Source organism: Lipotes vexillifer, unplaced genomic scaffold, assembly GCF_000442215.2.
Source record: "Lipotes vexillifer unplaced genomic scaffold, Lipotes_vexillifer_v1.1 scaffold347, whole genome shotgun sequence".
In the NCBI taxonomy this organism is placed as follows: Eukaryota; Metazoa; Chordata; class Mammalia; order Artiodactyla; family Lipotidae; genus Lipotes; species Lipotes vexillifer.
In genome coordinates, this window is record NW_006790452.1 from 1,824,714 (window position 1) to 1,845,311 (window position 20,598).

Here is a 20,598-nt window from a genome sequence, read left to right on the forward strand (position 1 = left end):
TTTCCTGTGGTACGCGGGCCTCTCACTGCCATGGCCTCTCCTGCTGCAAAGCACAGGCTCTGGATGCGCAGGCTCAGCAGCCATGGCTCACGGGCCCAGCCGCTCCACGGCATGTGGGATCCTCCAGGACCGGGGCATGAACCCATGTCCCCCACATCAGCAGGCGGACTCTCAACCACTGCGCCACCAGGGAAGCCCAGGAATATTTTTTGCTTAATACTTATATCAAACATAGACAAGAAAAAGAAGAGAAAAAGAAAAAGAAAGTGATCATAGAATTTGTACAATGGAGCCAGAGACACAAGGTATACTTATATAAATTAGTGAGAGAATATCCCAAAGTTATACACGATCAAGGAAGTGATAGAGTGGTGTCTACTCCCAGCATAGTGAATATAAGTCACTGAACTACAAGCAATGCTATGAACAATTGAATGATAAAGTAAACTAAAGGCTGAATCTTGCTTAGATCTGGTTGACCAGTTCATTCAGGTTAAGAGTACTCTACCTGGACCTGTAGTCTTTCTTTGCATTTACACAAATGACATTTCTAAACTTTGTAGCGTCCTCATTAGATACATGTCAAACAGCCTGGCAGTCACATTTCTTCACCTCATCTTTAATGAACGTCTTCAATACAGCAGTGTGGTTGAGTATCAACATCAGATGTACCTGGAGTTGAACCTCACCTTGGACTCTTCCATTTTCTGGCCTTATGCCCTTTTTTTAGCAAGTTATTTGACCACTGGAAACCTCTGTTTCTACCCAAAAAGGAGGACTTTAATATGTGTGTCCTTGATTTGAAATGTTTTAAATAATATTAATTTTTTTAGTGGAGGCCCTGTTAGTGTAAATAAAATGGTCAATATATTGTATCATGATGGTTATTACTGGTTGCTGTTTTAATTTGTATTGATTTTTTTTTTTTTTCTGGCTCATGATATTTTTTGAAACATAAGCAAAGGTCTTCCTGATTACATCTTCCATGTTGAAATATCATTACTAAGGCACCTGCAATTTACTCTGCAATCTAGAGTAACTCCTTAATTACCACAGTACTCTTGATACTCCATGTGTGAATATGTAGCCTGGCTTCTTTCTGAGATAAAACCCAATCCATTCACAATCAAAAACTGTTTTAAAATAATCAAGTTTATCCTAACTCAGGGAAGAACACCATCTACTGACTCTCCACATTGTTTTCCTGGAACACTCCAGGGTCTGGTTAATTTTGACCTTCCATACTATTTTGTGGATTAAGACCACAACCAAGCTAAATTGGCAATAAATCAGTGAAAGCAAACTCCCTTAAATCCTAATGAAAGAGTATTAAGGAAATTCAAAATCCAGAATATTATTCTGCAGTAATGTCACTTAAAATATTTTAATCTATTAAACCTTACTTTATTGTACCCATTAACTTTTTTATACGAGGAAGAGTAAATGGCGTTCACTTTTATTCTTTGCAATTCATTTCAAGAAACTGATTTTTTACATTCTATTAATACATTGCCTTGACTGCTTGTCTCTTTTGTGGAAGTGGTGTGTGTGTCCATCTGTTGTGTGTGTGTACCCAAGAGTAGACCTATTATTATCAAAAGGCCAGCAGCGCTAAGGGATTGAATCAGTGACCTGAAGGTTAAATTCCACTTTGCGGTAATCACTAAGCTGTGCTCCATTATAGTTGCACTAAAAAAATTAGAACTGCTGACATCTGGTACCTCCCCATCTAAAACCTTTTAAACCACTTGGGGAAAAAAAAAAAGGTTTTTATTCAGGAAGTGAACAAAACTCTAGGTGTGTGTCACTTAAAGATCTGGAAATTTCCTGTAAGATGCACAGTTCAAAAGTGGTCAGAATATATCTTTACTGGAATAAAATGTTAAGCCACACTTTTTCATTTTTACACATCTTTTCTTGACCTATATAAAGAACATGAAGAATGCATGTGCAGAACAATCAAGTTTTGCTCTATTCTGAAAATTCCCTCATAAAATAAACATATTTTGCTTTGATTGTCAACATCTTAAATCAAAATAACAAAAATAGTGTAAGATAAAATATATTAATTCATATACATAAATTATAAGCAATGATTCTTTTGTTATATGTATAAATAGTTTAAATAAATTTTTTTCTGGTATCCTATGCATTTAATTTCAAAAAAGTTTTACTAAGAATATATTTATTTATTAAGTGTATTTGCAAGGACTAGGATTCTTATCAGCAAACAATAAATAATCAGTCATGAAAACTTACAATGCATTTCTCAGTTTAAGATAAAGATGTAATTTATTAAAAGTCAATTCAGTGTGTCACTATTAATATTCTATGATGTTATAAAGATTTGCCATTTTTAGAAAATTTTACAAACATTTTAGAAATTTATTATAGAAGTCATGGTTCTGGAGATAAATTTCCTCTCCCACCATATACATTTACATAGCATAATACATAACATATACATAATTTTTCAGCTTTCAGGGGCTATTCTTCCATTTTCCCAAGGGAGGCTAACAATATACATATACTCTCACTCTTGTGTTGTGAAATAACAGAATAGATGCCAAAAAACACCCAATAAACAATAACCAAAAACTCTGTCGTAACCTTGATGAAAACACAGGACTTTGCAGGCAAAAAATATACATGCATAAATTACTTAGGACTACTGACAGAAGCAAATAATTGACAAATGCCAAGTAGAGTATGGTCCAAAGGAGGAAATAAATCCAGTTATCTGCTATTTGTGAGAGATATATTCAAATGATTTGTGTAGGTTGGATCCTATTCATTTCTTCACTCATTTAACTCTTTTATTGAATAGTGATTATATGGAAATTTGGTTAGTACACAAAAACATCAATTTACCCTCAAAGAGTTTACATCAAAGAATTATAGAAAGTTCATTTAATTTGGTGCTAAAAGATCAGAGTTTGATTCTTGGTTTTGCTACTTACTAATTTAGGGATCTAGGCAAATTTACAAATCCTCTGAGCTAGAACTAATAAAATTAGTATAATATCCCCCTTCTCATGGGGTTGTTGTAGATATAGAATAATATATATACATAAAGGCTCTTATATACTCAGGCATTCTGTGTATTTAAGAGCTGTTATTGTTTTTGACATGAATAATTACATTAGAAAGTAAGGCATATTTTAAAAGAGACACAGTAAGAATGCAATGTAGAAATTGTCAGGGTGGCAAACTCTTTCCCATGAAAAAGAAAAGTAAATTCCCCATAGAGAAGGAGCATTTGAGCTGTGCCCTTAAGGATTTCTATTTACATTTAGCTTCAGGGAATGACTACCATTAGGAAGATTATTCTAGGAGAAAGTTATTCTAACAGAATTTTGAATGAGAGAATTATGGCCTATTTCATAAAAGGATTACAAAATTAGATTTGATATAATATCATGTTCAAAGGGTCAAGAGAGAATCTAGCAAGTCCTGATAAAGGAATGGCATATAAATATGCCTGGTTGGATATAAAGCCACCATATGCATCCCCACAAATGGATTGAGACTGAAAAAAATAAAAGAGTTTACTCAAACTACTTTAGAGGAAGATTTTTTCCTATTTTTCTCTATTGGGCAACTTGACAACCATTTGTAAAAATCAAAGGTAATCACAGAGTAAAATATAATAGTCACCATTTGCTCTACTAGAAATATTCGAGAGTTTTGGTGTGGTTGGGATATATATTTTATAGGTATAATGAATGAAGAAATTCTTGAATTCTATACTTTGTCCATGGTAAAGAGAAGAGTGAAAGCAGAAGAATAAAGGAACTAGGGATCACTTGAACATAGACCTTTGAATTTTTTTTCTCAGGAATCAGTAGATGATCCTTGCGTTACCTGTTCTATTTGGACAGTTTATAACACTCCTTCCTCATCCCTCATTTTTATTAAATTTATTCAGTGGTTTTGACTGGTATGAGTCACTCATTTCCCTAGGCACAATTAGACTTGGGTGTAGTTCAGTATCACTTCTTTATTAATACTCATCTCACTCAAACTCAGTTTATTTACAGCTGCCACTTCCTCAGTAGAGAAATGATCATGTCTTATGCCTTATTAGAGCTAGATCTGTTTTATCTCCAATGCCTCTCCACGGTAGTCATGAAGACGTGCAGCTCTATATCCTTTCAAGAGAACTTGCCAATCAGCTATAAGGATTTCAGTTATCTGACACCATAGAATTGCTGGCTTTCAAGACCTACCAAAGTACTTGAGCTGAGGCCATCTACACTTTCTCAGGTAGCCTTCAGGCAAAGTCTGAGCACAATGGAGACACCAAGATCTGCTCATTTCTGCCCTCCATGATTCTGTAGGAAATCATTTTGCTGAGGCTCCCCTTGGAATTGTTGAGAATCTCTCAGAGCAGCTTCACAGGATGAGATTTTTCCTTTCTTCTTCCCCTCTTTGCCCAGATGTCATACTGCACCATGGTAAAGCTTTTTCCTGTCTACTCCTGCCCCCTCCTGTCTTTCACAGACATTTTCCCTCAATAAATTTCTTGCAATTCTAATTCCATCTTGACCTCTGAAGACCCACTGACACACTCTCAGAATTCCTAATACCAGGAGGTTACTTAAAATTATTTGTGGAATAAATGGATAGATGGATGGATGGATGGATGGATGGATGGATGGATAGACCAGGAGAATTAGCTAGAAGTAAGTGTAAAGTTTTGTTGTTTTATTGAGCTCTTTCATTAAGACATATAACATTATATTAGTTTTGGTTGCATAATATAATGATTCGATACATGTGTATACTGTGAAATTATCACAACAATAAGTCTAAATTAACATCCATCACCACATACAGTTACAATCTTTTTTATCTTATGATGAGAATTTTTAAGATCTACTCTTTTAGCAGTTTCAAATATATAGTACATTATTATTAACTATAGTCACCATGCTGTATGTACATCCCCAGGACTTATTTATTTTATATCTGGAAGTTTATACCTTTGACCACCTTCACCTGTTTCACCCAACCTCTGGCAACCACCAGTCTGTTCTCTGTATCTATGAGGTTTTATTTTTCTTCTTTTTTAAGATTTCACATACAAGTGTATTCATATAGTATTTGTCTTTCTCTGAATTATTTCATTAAGAGTAAAATTTTACACATGAAGAAGAAATAAGAGATCAACTTTATTTACTTTCTAAACTGGAGTCAAAATTATTCCATTCATTAAAAATACCCAGCCCCTGTCACTAATGTACTACCATCTATTCTTGACAGAGAGCTGGGGTAGTAATTCATAACATAAAATATCATAAGGAAAATATTATATATATTATAATTTCCCCATACCTTTTGCAATTTATAGCATGTTATATGGCATACATATGTGCCATATAACATGAGATATAATATAATCCACACAATACATCTGGAAAGAAATTGAAACTCAAAATGTTTAAATAAGCCAAAAGTAACACTAGTATCACTAGCAAGTGGTAATAATGAAATTTCTCTCTTCTTCTCTTTGATCCCAAAGATTCAAGGGCAAGTCTCTTAGTAAGTCACATTTTGTTACTTTATGGTTTAAGTTAGGAATTAACCACAGTAGAGGAGATTAGGGTATAATGATAACTACATGTGTTGACTTTCTTTCATTAGACTGCAGGGGATCTCATCTCTTAAACAGAGTTGTAAGAGAAAGTGATGTTATTTTCTTGATTTGCTGCTAGTAACATTTTAGTGTCACTTTCATTTAGTTGTAAGATATTTTTTAAAATTTGCCCCTACTTATCTTGTTTCTGTAATGTGACAAATGTCGATGATCACATTTCCACTTCAAATACCCCTACATTTGCTTTGAAATACTGCATCCCTAAACAAACACTGAGGAATTAAAGGACAATGTGATGGATGGCAGTTGTCTCTAAGTAAAAGAGTCTTAGAGCTCATGTAATTACACAAATGCTCATTTTGTTACACCCTGTATTCTAAATTTTTGAACAGATGCAATAAACGGTCAATTACTTCAGTGACTGGTAACACCAAGAAGCAAATAGGACCAAACATGTACTGTGTTTCCCTAAATAGACCTCTGCCTCCAAGCTGAAACAAAAGGCAGCAGTCTTGCCCTATCTACCATTTTTCAATTAATCATGAGCTAATCGACTTAGCACGAAATGTGCTGGCTGTCTAACTCATTTTGAATTATCTTGCCAGAGCTGCCGGTGAAGCCACAGAGCTATTCCCCATCACACACATGCTTGATAAATCAGTAAGTCAGTAAACGTAGCCTTGCTGGTGACATAAATCTGTCAATTTTCTCCATGTTGTTGTAGACAGACACTTAGAATCTGAGCAGATAAATTGGTTTAAAAACACAGGATACTGGTGCATTTATTTTCAGAAGCAATTCCTTTTTCTGCCTCTGATTGTATTTGACTTTAAAAATAGCAAAATCTATTGAATGCCTGATAATGAAGGAATGTTTGCTGATTACAAACAAGAGATACCAGATTTGTCTCTGTTTTGTGAGTAGCACAGTGCTATTTATCTTCATATGCCCCCCTTAAATTTGAGAATTTTCTATTTCTCCAAAATAGTCACAGATGGTGGCAGGCAATTACATGATGCTGGATTTTCTTGAGCAAGGTCTTGGAATGCCAAACCTTACCTACTGACTTGCTGTGTGATTCACCTTGAAAGACCATAGTCATCTCTATGGTTTTTTTTTTTTTTTTTTGCGGTACACGGGCCTCTCACTGTTGTGACCTCTCCCGTTGCGGAGCACAGGCTCCGGACGCACAGGCTCAGCGGCCCATGGCCGCGGAGCTGGATCCTCACGGACCGGGGCACAAACCCGTGTACCTTGCATCGGCAGGCAGACTCTCAACCACTGTGCCACCAGGGAAGCCCTGAAAGACCATTTTATTTGATGTTCTGCAACCCACAGCCTTGACATGGTTATAGTTCCCACAGAGTCTCATGGCACCAGGAATCTGTCATTCATGGCAGCAGTAGGCTATCTTGGGCTATGTTAAGTCACATTCTTCTCTCTCTTTTTCTCTCCCTCACGTTATTTTACGAGGTAAAAAATATAATTGAGCTCAGAAGAAAGATAATTTCCAGTCTCTTTTATCTAGTTGTGACATCTATATATTTTTCATAAAGTTAAGTGAGGGAACATGATTGAAACCAGTGTTAAAATAATTTATTGTAAGCAGGCTACTTTGGATAAAGGATGAATGACATCAAAACTGATGATTTAAATGCATTGTGCTTTAATGCTTCTATCTGGGGTGTGCATGCAAAGCCATGCTCACTAGAGGTGTCTTTGCTTACAACAAAAGACTCATTTTCATGTGTAATTACAAAGAGCTACTCAGGGTTTTAAAGTGGTGGAATACATTGATTAACCTAAAGAAAAATAGGAGTACTTTTTTGCAATATAGTTAAGCATTTCCCATAGTAGTTTATGATAGATGCATTTTAAAGGAATAAAATCATTTACTTAATTAACTTAGCTGAGCACCCTGTTCACTTGCTGCTAAGGGTGTAACATCAAGAGGGTAAGTAATGCTTTTTGCCTTTCTTTAACATAAAATCTGTCAGCAGAAAAAATATATGCATGCAATTGCCAGAAACAAACATAAAACTAATTCAGTGGACCTGATAGAGTTCATTCTATTTTGAGTTGGTCAAGGAAGGCTTTGAAGAGAGAGTTGATGATGGATAGAAAAGATAAAATAGAAGCATTGCGCTAGTGACCCACAGGCAAAATCTGGCTTGAAGATTGTAAGGTATATACATTTCCTGATTTGTACATTTTTACTGAAAATTTTAAAACACTGCATACTAAGTGTGTATGTTTGTGTGTGTGTGCATATAGATATTTATACAGATACATGCATAAAAATTGTGTGTAGCAGATCAGATATAAGATGTAAAAGTAATATGGAAAAAAATTCCAAACTTGTATCCTCTTCCTGGCTGATTGTTGCCCTATAATAGAACAGTGCCAATACTACCAAGCACTGAGTTTTTATTTTTATTTTTTAAATTAATTTTTTATTAAGGAATAGTTGATTTACAATGTTGTGTTAGTTTCAGGTGTACAACAAAATGATTCAAAGATATATATATATATTTATTTATTTATTTATTATTTTTCATATTCTTTTACCATATAGGTTATTTCAAAATATTGAGTATAGTTCCCTGTGTTATTGAGTAGGTCCTTGTTGTTTACTTATTTTATATATAGTACTGTGTATATGCTACTCCCAAATTTCTAATTTATTCCTCCCCCCACTCCACCTTTCCCCTTTGGTAACCATAAGTTTAGAAACTGAGTTTTTAAATGACAGCCACAATCAAGGCCAGATCTCATCTGTAGGCCACTATTGTAGTCATCTCTATGGTTTTTTTTCTTTTCTATTTTACAGTTAAGAAATAATTTAATAAGAAGTACTATTATAAAAAATTTTAACTTGCAGAAAAAATTGGCTTCCAATTTTAGAAAGATTGATTTACAGAAGATATCGACTGTAAAATCTGTCTAAAGAGTTAACATTAATTGCAGTTTGGTATAGAGTTTTAGCATGCACAGTGAGTAAGGGAATGGATTCAGGAGCTAGAGAATCTGGTTACAAACCCCAGTTCTACCCCATGCTAGATTTGTGATCTTGAAAAATGATTTAATTTCTCTTTCCCTCTTACATACAATGGGATAATAATGGTAGCTCTCATAGGTTTGTTCTAAGTTTAAATGGATTAATCTGCTAAAGGGAGAGTGTCTAGATCAAACATGTCTTTGTGAAATAAATATACATCTCAGAATCCTTGATGTCCACATAGATGTTATGAATCTCCAACAATGGGATGGAGTGTGCACTATTTCTTAAACTTAGTTGTCCATATAGTGTATTTTTAGGTTACTAGATCATGAATCACAGATGTTCTACTGTACAAGTTGGAAATACTGGGAAAGGGGATAAACCAAGATTATTTCTCAGTTTTCTTCCAAAATTTCTTCTAGAAATCTGTGAGACAACCACAAATGTAGCAAAGGAGACATCAGTAACAGAACGTGATCAAATAAATTGCAACAGATGGTAACAGATGCTATAATTTTAAGCACCAGTACTATGTTTCTCTTTCTAATTTGTATTATTTTTATTGAATTAAGAACTCCTGACACCAAGATTCTTATAGCAGACCAACTTACCAAGGTCCCATGATCATAATATCAAATGAGACATTAACATTTGATAATGATAAAATTAAAGCAGGCAAATTAAAGCTTCTATTTATCAGGTGACCACAGGCAGCCTCTGCAATGATTTTGTCTTCCCTTTGCATGTTCCTCTGGCACAAAGAATTCCAAAGCCTGGGTGTCTAAAGAATGGTTAGTATTTACTAATAAAGCTCACTGTGTACATACCATATATATCATCATACCAATAAAAAGGAAATCATTAAAGGATCCAAATAATATAAACTGTGATTCACATTTGAAGGGTAAGTGTTTCATAAGATGTGTTCATTCCAGGACAGGCTGATTGAGAAGCACTATTCTGGCATCCAGGTTTGAAGAGACAGGGGAATTTTAATGGATAATTTTGAAAAAAAAAAATATAATTGAGGTAGGCAGAACACAGAAGAGAATTAGGTGCTTTGAAGAGAACCAAATTACAAAGGTAAGAAAGATAAAAGTTTGGGAAAGTACCAATAGACAACTTGTCCGGAAGTGGAGTGTTAATATAGAATTGAAGATAAATGTGGTGGTATAAGTACTTAGAGTCAGAGCACAGGTTCAATATCAGTATTTATTTGTTCCCTAAATTTTTATAGTTTTGAACCCCTGTTATGTGCAAGGCAGTCTGCTGGAAATTTTATAACACCCAACATCAGGTGTTGCAAATGCAAGAATTTTTTATCCATAGCTCCTAGAAGAAAAACAGCAATTCACAGCAAATTTACCTTGAATTGGGAGAATCAGATTCACTATTGTTACTGTATTTTAGATCATTACTCTCTTATGTTCTGATTATGCTTGATTTATAAATGTGGGTGAGAAACACTACAACAGAAAAAATTTAAAAATTAGCTCAAGCTGGTCATGTATTTTAGTTAGACAATCTCTGGTCAAGGTTTCAGTGACATAATAACATTTACTCTTCATCAATGTCAACCTGTTGTCTTCATGCTCTCTGCTGACAACATTCATATTTCATTCTTGCACTGACCTTTGGAACATTGTAAGTTCACCAGACATTACTCTGAAAGTGAGATTGTCTCACCTCTTGGGGTTGGTACCAATGTCTCAATGTATTTGACTACCTTTTCATAGGGTGTCAAAAGCTTAAATGGTGAGAAAGGGCAAAGAGTTCTTTCATACGTTAACCTTGGTTTACTCTGCTCTTTTTTCTCTGTTGCTAGTAATTTTGATGCTATTGGTAACACTTTCATTATTCCAGTTTGGGTAAGGGAATTCAAGGGTAGCTCAAATTATGTATTTTGAAAATTTGTTTTATTAACAGATAAATTTTACTTCTATGTTTCATGTTTCTGCCAAGGCTGCTCAGTAGCCACATTATAATTCAAAATATTCAGTCAAGTCCTGATGGGCCACATGTACAGTCAGAATAAGTTAAAAGGTATAACTCTCCCTCCCCTGATAATTTGAAAGGCATATATGCTAGACCCAATGGAGAAATGAGCCTCAACAATATTAGGACAAGGAGATTTTGTACTGATAAAAGATAATAATGTGCTTTTCTTTGAGAGTGGTGTGCAGAGAAAAAATTTAGAAGAAAATAAAAGCTATTTTTTATATTGGCAGGTGACACACATCAATTTCTATTAATAAATTGCCACATGCTGGTTCTCTTAAACATCATTTTATAACTTATAACTGCCATTATAGATGGCCAAAGAGGTGATTATTTTATTTGACAGTTCATGGATCTCCTGAGCCTTGCTGAGTTATCCATGGTGGGTGAGCAATCACTCAAAGACCCTGTCCCTGGGGTTATTAAAATTTATGCTTTTCCAGAAGAGAATTTTTCAGTGTAAAGTTGAGCGTTACCGGCTTACAGGGACCATCCTTCGTTTCTACAATTAATGTTAAAACTGGAAAAGGTTTTCAGAGGCACATATATACAATAGAATATTACTCAGCCATAAAAAGAAACGAAATTGAGTTATTTGTAGTGAGGTGGATGAACCTAGAGTCTGTCATACAGAGTGAAGTAATTCAGAAAGACAAAAACAGATACCGTATGTTAACACATATAAATGGAATCTAAAAAAAAATATATGATTATGAAGAACCTAGGAGCAGGACAGGAAAAAAGACGCAGATGTAGAGAATGGACTTGAGGACATGGGGAGAGGGAAGGGTAAGCTGGCATGAAGTGAGAAAGTGGCATGGACTTATATACACTACCAAATGTAAAATAGATAGCTAGTGGGAAGCAACACAGGGAGATCAGCTTGGTGCTTTGTGACCACCTAGAGGGGTGGGATAGGGAGGGTGGGAGGGAGACGCAAGAGGGAGGAGATATGGGGATATATGTATATGTATAACTGATTCACTTTGTTTTAAAGCAGAAATAACACACCATTGTAAAGCAATTATACTCCAATAAAGATGTAAAAAAAACAAAGAGTACAGATAAGAAAATGCACTGGATTAAGAGTCAGGAAATTTTATATTGAGCTAAACTTTAACCAGATTTGTGACCTTGCATGTGTATTTTAAGCACACTGGATTTCACTGTCCTTATTTAAAAACTAAAGAAATTGTAAAAGATATAATTTTAAAATCTAAAATTACATTACATGTCTGTTATAGGCCGAACTGGAATTGACCAACCAACATAACATAATTTGGGGTCTAGAGAAACACAGGAACTCCTGCAGCCCCATGGGTTATCTGGAAATGAGTTGGTGCACACCATTTGGCATATAATTAAAGGTAAAGGCAACCATCCTAAGGTTTCAGTCACTCATCCAGGAATCAGTAGACTCCCAAAGAGTGGCCTCAAACTAGTTATGGCCTGGTGTGCTGTTTTGAAAATGTATTAATCTCAGAACAGAGCAAAAACCAGATTCTGAAATGAACTATGGGAGAGCTGAGAAAAATTATTTTCTTTCTGAATTTTTATTTTCTAAGGCACATAGAACAATAGAAAATTGTAACACATTTTCAGAGAACTATAAACCAGATTTAAGTGAAAATTAAAGTCATGTGGTTATCTTCATTTTTTAAAAAAATTCATGTACAATAAACATTTCTCTTATAGAGTTTCTGTTGAATTAAAGTTCTATGCCTCTGTTTATAATAGTCAAACATGAAAACAAAACAGAATGGAAGAAAAAGAAAGGAAGGAGAGGGAAGGAAAGAAGGAAGTAGACTAAAGAGAGGGAGGAAAGTAAGGAGGGGGGGTGGCAGGAATGGAGAAAGGGAGAAAGAGAAAGAGAGAGAGAGCAGTTTCAATCTGCTTAAAATGAATCTTATTTGAAACTTCTTACCCTTCATATTAATGTGAAGAAAGTGGATCTCTCCTTTTACTAATAATAAAATTATATTTTATTTTATACATATAAATAATTAAGGAAAAAAATCACATTTTACCTCTGGTAAATATTTGCTTAAGTAAACTATATCCATTAAGCTGTATTTACTGAGTTTGCTGTATTCAGAACACTTTAAAAGGCAGAGTGCTGTAATGTTCAAAGATTATTGTAGTATATTGCATTTTGCATTCCCAAGATAGAATTTTTTCCAAAAATGCCCTTTTTAAGCACAGCATATGCTCTGAGGGCCCCTGTAAGAATTTAAATGAGAATTCTTCAGAAGAAATTGTGTTTCAGAGTGTTAACATTTAAACCTCTACTAATCCCTGAATAGCACCAAATATCTTTTCTTTTGAATCAGGATACTGTATTATGCTCAAAGAAAGTAAAAATGAGCAAGTAGCTTAGAAGGCATAAATATAAAGCATTTAGGTAATTACAGATTTCTGGTCTTGTCACCAAAACAGAAATTAGTCTAGCTGTAGGATTTTTGTTATAAACTCTGATTTTCCTATGGAATATAGCCTGAAAACTACTTTTATTTTCAACTGAGATGAAAATTGTCTTAAAGGAACTTAACTAATAAAAAATGCTTGATTAATTTCTACTCTGTTGTTTTTTGGCAGGTAGGGGGACTAATTCCTAAAATTGAGTTTTAGGCCATTTTATAAAAATAACTTACTAAAGATTAAATGCTTTGTGGTGTTTGCCTTTTCTTATGACTTAAACATGGATTCTTTTCATGAAACAATGCAAAAACATTTTTTTAATGGACTTATTTTATGAAGTTCACTAGAAAATGCTTATATTTTAACACATAGAGATATATAAAACATTTACATTATTAAATAACTTTGATTGATAGAAGCTATTCAGCAAATGGCTTAAGTGCATTTATTTTTTTCTCATTTAGTATACTGCAGTACAGAGGGAACTTTCTCCCATCAGTATTTTAATTTCATTTTTTTGCAGATGTACCTTGAGATTTGGTGAAGTAACAGGAAACATTATACATATTTATGTTTCACTTGTTTCAATGTCATCATATTTGATATGCAACTGACAAGGGATAATGTCACTATGCAGGAATAAACAACTTCATGTAATCATACTACGATAGGAACAGAAAATATATGCTGCAATTTCTGTGCTATTTCTCCATTCGACAATGGCACCAGCATTGAGATAAAATTCAAAGTGAATGCTGTAAGCAGAGTTGAAAGTTTTACAATGCTTCTTGAAATAAATGTCACAAAATTTGATATATGCAACATATACTACTCATATGTAAATTAGCATATGGGGAGTGTATGTGAATCACTGTTTCTGACATTTATTTCATGATGCTCTATAAAATCTTTCAACTCTGCTTATTTTTCTTTTTTATTTCCTTCAAATGAACAAATCTTTTTCAATTATAAAGAAAAGTTCACATTAAAAGTACTGCCAGGGCTTCTCTGGTGGCACAGAGGTTGAGAGTCTGCCTGCTCGGGTTTGTGCCCCGGTCCGGGAAGATCCCACATGCTGCGGAGCGGCTGGGCCCGTGAACCACGGCCGCTGAGCCTGTGCGTCCGGGGCCTGTGCTCCACAGTGGGAGAGGCCACAACAGTGAGAGGCCCGCGTTCCAAAAAAAAAGAAAGAAAAGAACATTTAGGCTAGTTTGTATAAATTGAGGTGTGGTAAGATTTGCGTGGAGAGGAAGTTAGGGAGGCTCTTAAATCTAGTACAGGTAAAATTATGTCTAATACAGGTAGAGATGGAGACTCAATGAAGGATTTCAAGTAGGATATATTAGGAAAAAAGTATAATTTTGGAGATTTAATATGGCAGTGATTTTTAGAATTCATTTGTTCACCTGAGAAGTATGAAAGCTGTTAGGCAGCTTTCAAGAGTCCAGAAAAGAAGCCAGAAGATGAACTCAACTTTGTGGTTGTACCATAAATGGAGAAATGAATCAGTTTCTCCTGTGTAACAAGGGAATTATAATAGTATCTACTTTAGTTCTTGCAATGATGATATAAGATGTTTTAGAGAATGTTTAAAAAATTGAATAACTGACACATAGAAAATAAAACACAAAACTTCCCTTCATTAAAAGAAATTTTGTCCTTGTTATTTTAATAGTTATAATGATAAAGAAGTTTATGGTGATTTTAGGATTAGAAGAAAATGGAGTAATACTTTGGTCCAAAATTGAGAAAAGTGAAAAAAAAAAAAAAAAAGGCTGCAAGTCTGTGTGGGTGATTAAAAGAATGTGCCATTAACAAATAATGAAGATAGAAATGGGCCTTGTTTTAACGATGCAGTTCAAACGTTAAATTTTTTATATGCTAAGTTTGAGACAACATAAGTGAATAGAAATAGAGCTTTTTATCAAGAGTAGAAATGTGGATCTGGTAGACACTATCACCTTTCGTAAGAATTCAGAGTTCCTCCACGAAAGAGGATTATACATTCTAGCTTTGTTGAACACAGACATGACTTCCTTTGGCCTATGGATTTTGTGTAGAAGTGAAATGTAGTAGCCTTGAGTGGAAGCTTCAAGAACCAGCATATGCTCTTCTTCTTTCCCTGTTCCAGGTGAATGATTCTCTACCAACTCTAGTTCCTAAATTAGACTCACATCAGAAAGACCTACAACTGGACCAGATGGACATATAGCAAAAGTAGAAATAAATCTGTGTTGTTGTAACACAGTAAGATATTGGAGTTGTTACTGCAGCACAACTTAGCCTGTCCTAACTGATATAGGTATTCAGGAAGAGGTAGATAAGAAATAAAAATTGTAAGAAGGAGATGATCAACATTGTCAAAAGTTATCTACTCTAAAAGGATGAGGCCAGAAAAAGATATTTAGCATGTACAGGATACCAATCATCTGATTGTTCATTAGTCACAGGGGTGACAGATTGCAAGTGTTAAAGAATGAACGCATTGTCTTTCCTCATTTTCGTTGTTATTAATTAGAAGGCAGGTGCCATTCTGATACTTGTTTCTTGTCTTGCTTCATTTTGTCATACATTTCTCTGGAGCTTTGAAGATATTCTTTTGGTCTGCAATGTTCTTAAATTTCATAACACAATTTGCTTTGGATATATTCCTAATATTCATATGTTGGAATTCCAGGGCTAATCTTCTAAATTTGTTTTAAATAGTATTTTATGTTATATTTTGTACTTCTTTTTCTGTTTGTTTGTGCTCTATTTTCAGTTAGTCTTCCCTCAATTATATCTTCTCACTTATCTGCTGAATTATTTTTCAGTTACGCTATAATCTTAATTCTACGAAGTCTTTATTTTAATTCTCTGAGAGATGTATATATCATTCTTTCTTAGAGGTAATTTATTTAAGATTCCTCAGAATCTTAATGACAGCTTCTGTGAAATCATCTCTGTTCTGGAACGTGAGAATGAGAAGAAGATTGGTCAGAAGTCTGAATACATTCTACTGAGCTACACCTTTTGGCCACTAGTCCAGATTTCCTTTATTTGAATAAGTTTCCATTTATCTCCAGGAGCATAGGTGGAACAGCTCCCCAACAGTGATGAGCTGGGGAGGAGATCTGGGTATTCTTAAACTCCAAAACATTTATTTAAATTTCAGACTACTTCCCTGACTTTTCAGGGTATCCCAATTCTTCTACTTCCTAAGGTTCCATGGGTAAATCATTTTACTTTTTGGCTTTCCTCATTGCTAACTCAGATTCAACATCCTTAGCTTCACTGAATAATTTGGTATTGTCGACTTGCTTTCCATATCCCAATAATTTATTGTAAATTATTTTTCTTTGCCTTTAGGGTTTATAGAAAAACAAGTTAAAACTTCATTTTTTGAGAAATTTCAAGAAGTGATGGTCCAGAAGTTTCCTTTTTTCTTTCTTTCTTTTTAAAAACAATTTGAGATCTAATTCATGTATCATACAATTCATTTATTTATCAAACCAAATCATTGGTTTTTAGCATATGCATGGAGTTATGCAACCATCACCACAATCTAATTTTAAACATTTTTATTAGCTATTTTCTTTTTATGGAATGTTTGTACGTGAGTATAAATATACACACACATAGTCTTATATTTATATATTCATACATATACATGAATAAACACTGATATATGTACATATGTGTATCTATGCATATATGTAGAGACACAATATGTTTATGTATATAGAGAGACATTTATGTGTATACATACACACTCATTTATTCCAGTGTCAATAAATCATTTTAATCTCAGTAGATTTTATTAGCCAGCCATTTCACTCAGTAAACAATTTATCCCATAATTTGGTTGTAATCATTGACTTTCAGGAATGCAACTTAAGCTTAAATTTGACTGATTACGTTATTTTAATGTCCTGACTTGTATTTCCATGTGTATGTGCATATATATATATATATATATATATATATAATTATATATATATATATATATAATTTTTTCTGAGAAGTTTATGTTCATTTATTTGCCATTTATACTAATTTTATTTCCTCAAAATTGTCATATTTGTTTCATTTTTAGGACAATCTTTTGGAGATAGTGTAGATATGAGCTATATTTCATTCTTTTTTATAATAAATATATTTATTTATTTACTTTTTGATTTTGGCTGCTTTGGGTCTTCATTGCGGCACACAGGCTTTCTCTAGTTGCAGCGAGTGGGGGCTACTCTTTGTTGTGGTGTGTGGGCTTCTCATTGCAGTGGCTTCTCTTTTTGCAGAGCACAGGTTCTATGTGCACGGGCTTCAGTAGTCGTGACACACAGGCTTAGTTGCTCTGCAGCATGTGAGATCTTCCCGGACCAGGGCTCGAACCCATGTCCCCTGCATTGGCAGGTGGCTTCTTAACCACTGCACCACCAGGGAAGTCCCCTATACTTCATTCTTAAGAATCTATCCTCTTAATAAATGTTTAGAAAGACTTTACTAATATTGACATTAAATCATTATGATATCAGCCTTACACATTAATTTTTATGATTTTACACCTTATTTTGATTTATGACATGTAAAAGTTAGCAATGAATTCTAAAATATTTAGCAAAGTTTATTTTTTCTAATTTTTCCACAAATCACAAATTAATTTAATTTAGAATATAAAGTCAAATCTTCCATTATTTAAAGAATCTGTATGTTAATTAGCGATTAAAATTTCCTGTGTTCAAATAAAGATATATACTTCTTTATATAAAATGACTCATGCTAACAGATTCTATTACTGTTAATACTTCAGTGTATTTTATTAGCCATGTTTTATAGCATATATGGCCTCCCATATTTTTGTTGTCACCAGCTGATTTTCAGACGGATAACTTAAGTTTAAATCTAGCTGATAGTATTATCTGTTTAATATTAGCTGATAGTATTATCTGTTTAATTTTGTGATTCATATGTCCTGTTGCAATCCCCCCTCTCCACTATTGTATACAATGTAACATACTATGTGGAACCCTAAAGCTGGAAAATAGATTATGGCCAAGTCTCTTTATCTACTTTATAATAAGAAAAACTTACATAAGCTTTGGAAAAATAATGAAGTAATGAACTTGTGCTTTAAACTTTTAAATTAAATTCAATTTTAGTATATAAGAAAAAATCACGCAGAAAGAGCTGATTTGCCCATCCTGCATGCCCTGGATACTTGAGTTGTGGCGATCATGAATTCGACAGTCAGGAGAACGACTGATTACATGGTTTTCTATATTCTTTCAAAGAAAAGAATTTTGAGACCAAAAAACAAGTGATTAATTTGGAAAAGTTATCTATTTATAGAGTAATAGGGCAATGTGTGGAACAGAACATGATATTTACTGCTCTATCATAATTTATATATTTTTATTATTAAGAAGTTAAAATGGAAGGATAAAAAGTGTTTTACTAAGGAAAAAGTGCTAGAATAAACTAATAAAGTGTAGTGTACCATATCAAAACATTTAATAGGCAAGTAGATACTAATTTCTGGTGTGTATATTTTTCTAGAAATATTTTTTCCCATATATCCCTAATCTAAATTTGTTGATATTGTTCATTTTAAACTGGAGGGGAAAATATGTCCCTTGTAAAATCTGTCTGATTTGTGACTTAGTATTTAATTTAAATCAAGAGAAGACAATATTTATAATCACCTACTAATTGTAGGGCACAATGTCGGTATTAAATTACATTTATTTAATGAAAATGTGTGTCTAAATGTAAGATAGTTGTGGAGAAGCGCTAAACATGCATCAGTTATAGTCAAAATGCAGACTAATTTTATTTTAAGAGATATTCATACTAGTTTTAAAGGGATGATCAAGCATGGTCTGAATAATTAGAATAAACAGCCTGCAAAATTCATTATTCTTCAACTTCATTCTAAATTTTTATGTTTTTATTGTTTGAGTAATAGCTGTATTTCTGAAGTTCAGCTTCTGGAAATTCCATCAAGAGTCACATCTGTGTAGTCATAATATATGTTCATGAAGGAAGAGATTTTTAGAAGACTCATGAACCTTTAGAAATTTAGCACAAAAGTGTTCTTGATGGTAGAAATGCGCTCTTCATAAATGAGCACTATGAGTGGATGAAACAGTACATCACAGAAGATCAATAACCAGCATGATGTACTGTCTCATGGCAAACTTTCTCTTCTCAGTGTAACATACAGTAAACCAATAGAAAAATAATTCTAAGCAAAGAGTCAATGACAAATAATTATATTTGAGTTATTTTCATAGATATTTTCCCTCTAGTATTTTAGTTCAAACACCCAGAAAAAAAGCAGAGCAATAAAATTTAATCAGGCAATGGAGAGTTTGGAATATACTTGACCTACCTCCCATGAAAATACTAACTTAATTATTTTGTGTAATGTTCTCCCTTTCTCACTCCTGATAATTGTGTTTTCTTAGTCAGTACCAAATATAGACCAAGAACAACAACCCAACGGAATATGATTTCCTTTCAAACTCTACTCAGTTACGCGAAAGACATATATAGGACCCCTCCTTCTGTTTTAGACTTAGTGTGAAGTGCTGAGGATACAAATAAAAAAGAGATAGATAGGCATCACTGTTTTCAAGGTGTGGGTACTCTAGGGGGAGATACACTGCTAGAGGGTACAGCTAGTTGGCTTCTAAGCATTAAAAATGACTTTAGAAAGGAGAGAAAGTCTAAAGTGGTATTAGAAGAAGGAATGAGAAGTCAATGCCAGATATATTGCAAGAACAGTGGAAGATAGAGGGGACAGTAAGGGCAAATGCACATGCTGGCAGACAACTATGTTATAGAATACTGTTCATGTTGTTTATGCTAAAGGTTCACCAAAACTAAGGAACTACCTTCTTAATAAAGCTCAGAGAGGAGCCAGTGAGGCCTTACCTTCCTAATAGCGAGATACTGGCATATCTGCCACACTTCAATCATTGGAAGAAAATTGTGATTGGAAACAATTTTCTTAATTGTATTGGAATTGGACACTTGCCATATGATTGGCCACTCAGCATCAAAATAACTTATTTGGAAATTTCCCCACTGTATGAATCTTTGGGGGAAGCAGCCTTCATCTCTCATGATAGTAGCTCCTTCAACCAAATCTTCATGTTTGGTGCAAGCACATGACATGACTAAGCCAATAAGACACTGCGACCTAGCATGTTTATTCAATAGCTAATGACACAAGAATAAGGATGGTGGACAATTCATTGTAGTGGTAGCTGTGGAAGTGGTATTACTATTATCAAGAGTTCCTTGCAAATGGTGCTCTCAAGTACTGGCAGCATCTAGAGTAAAAGCTATGGTATGTGGTATCCAGCAGTGGCAATGGTAGTTCTCACCAGATGGCTCTCCCTGGGCTGATTTGTGCTGGAAGGTTACCTTCCCAGCCATGTTCTACATCTGTCTAATTTCCCAAGCCTTGTTCTTCACCACTCCCACTGATGCTCTAAACCACCATAAATCCTTTTAAAAAAATATTTTATTCTTTAAAATGATCAAAGATAAATATTTATATCTAAAAATCTGACATTTAAATCTCACAGTGTGACTGCTG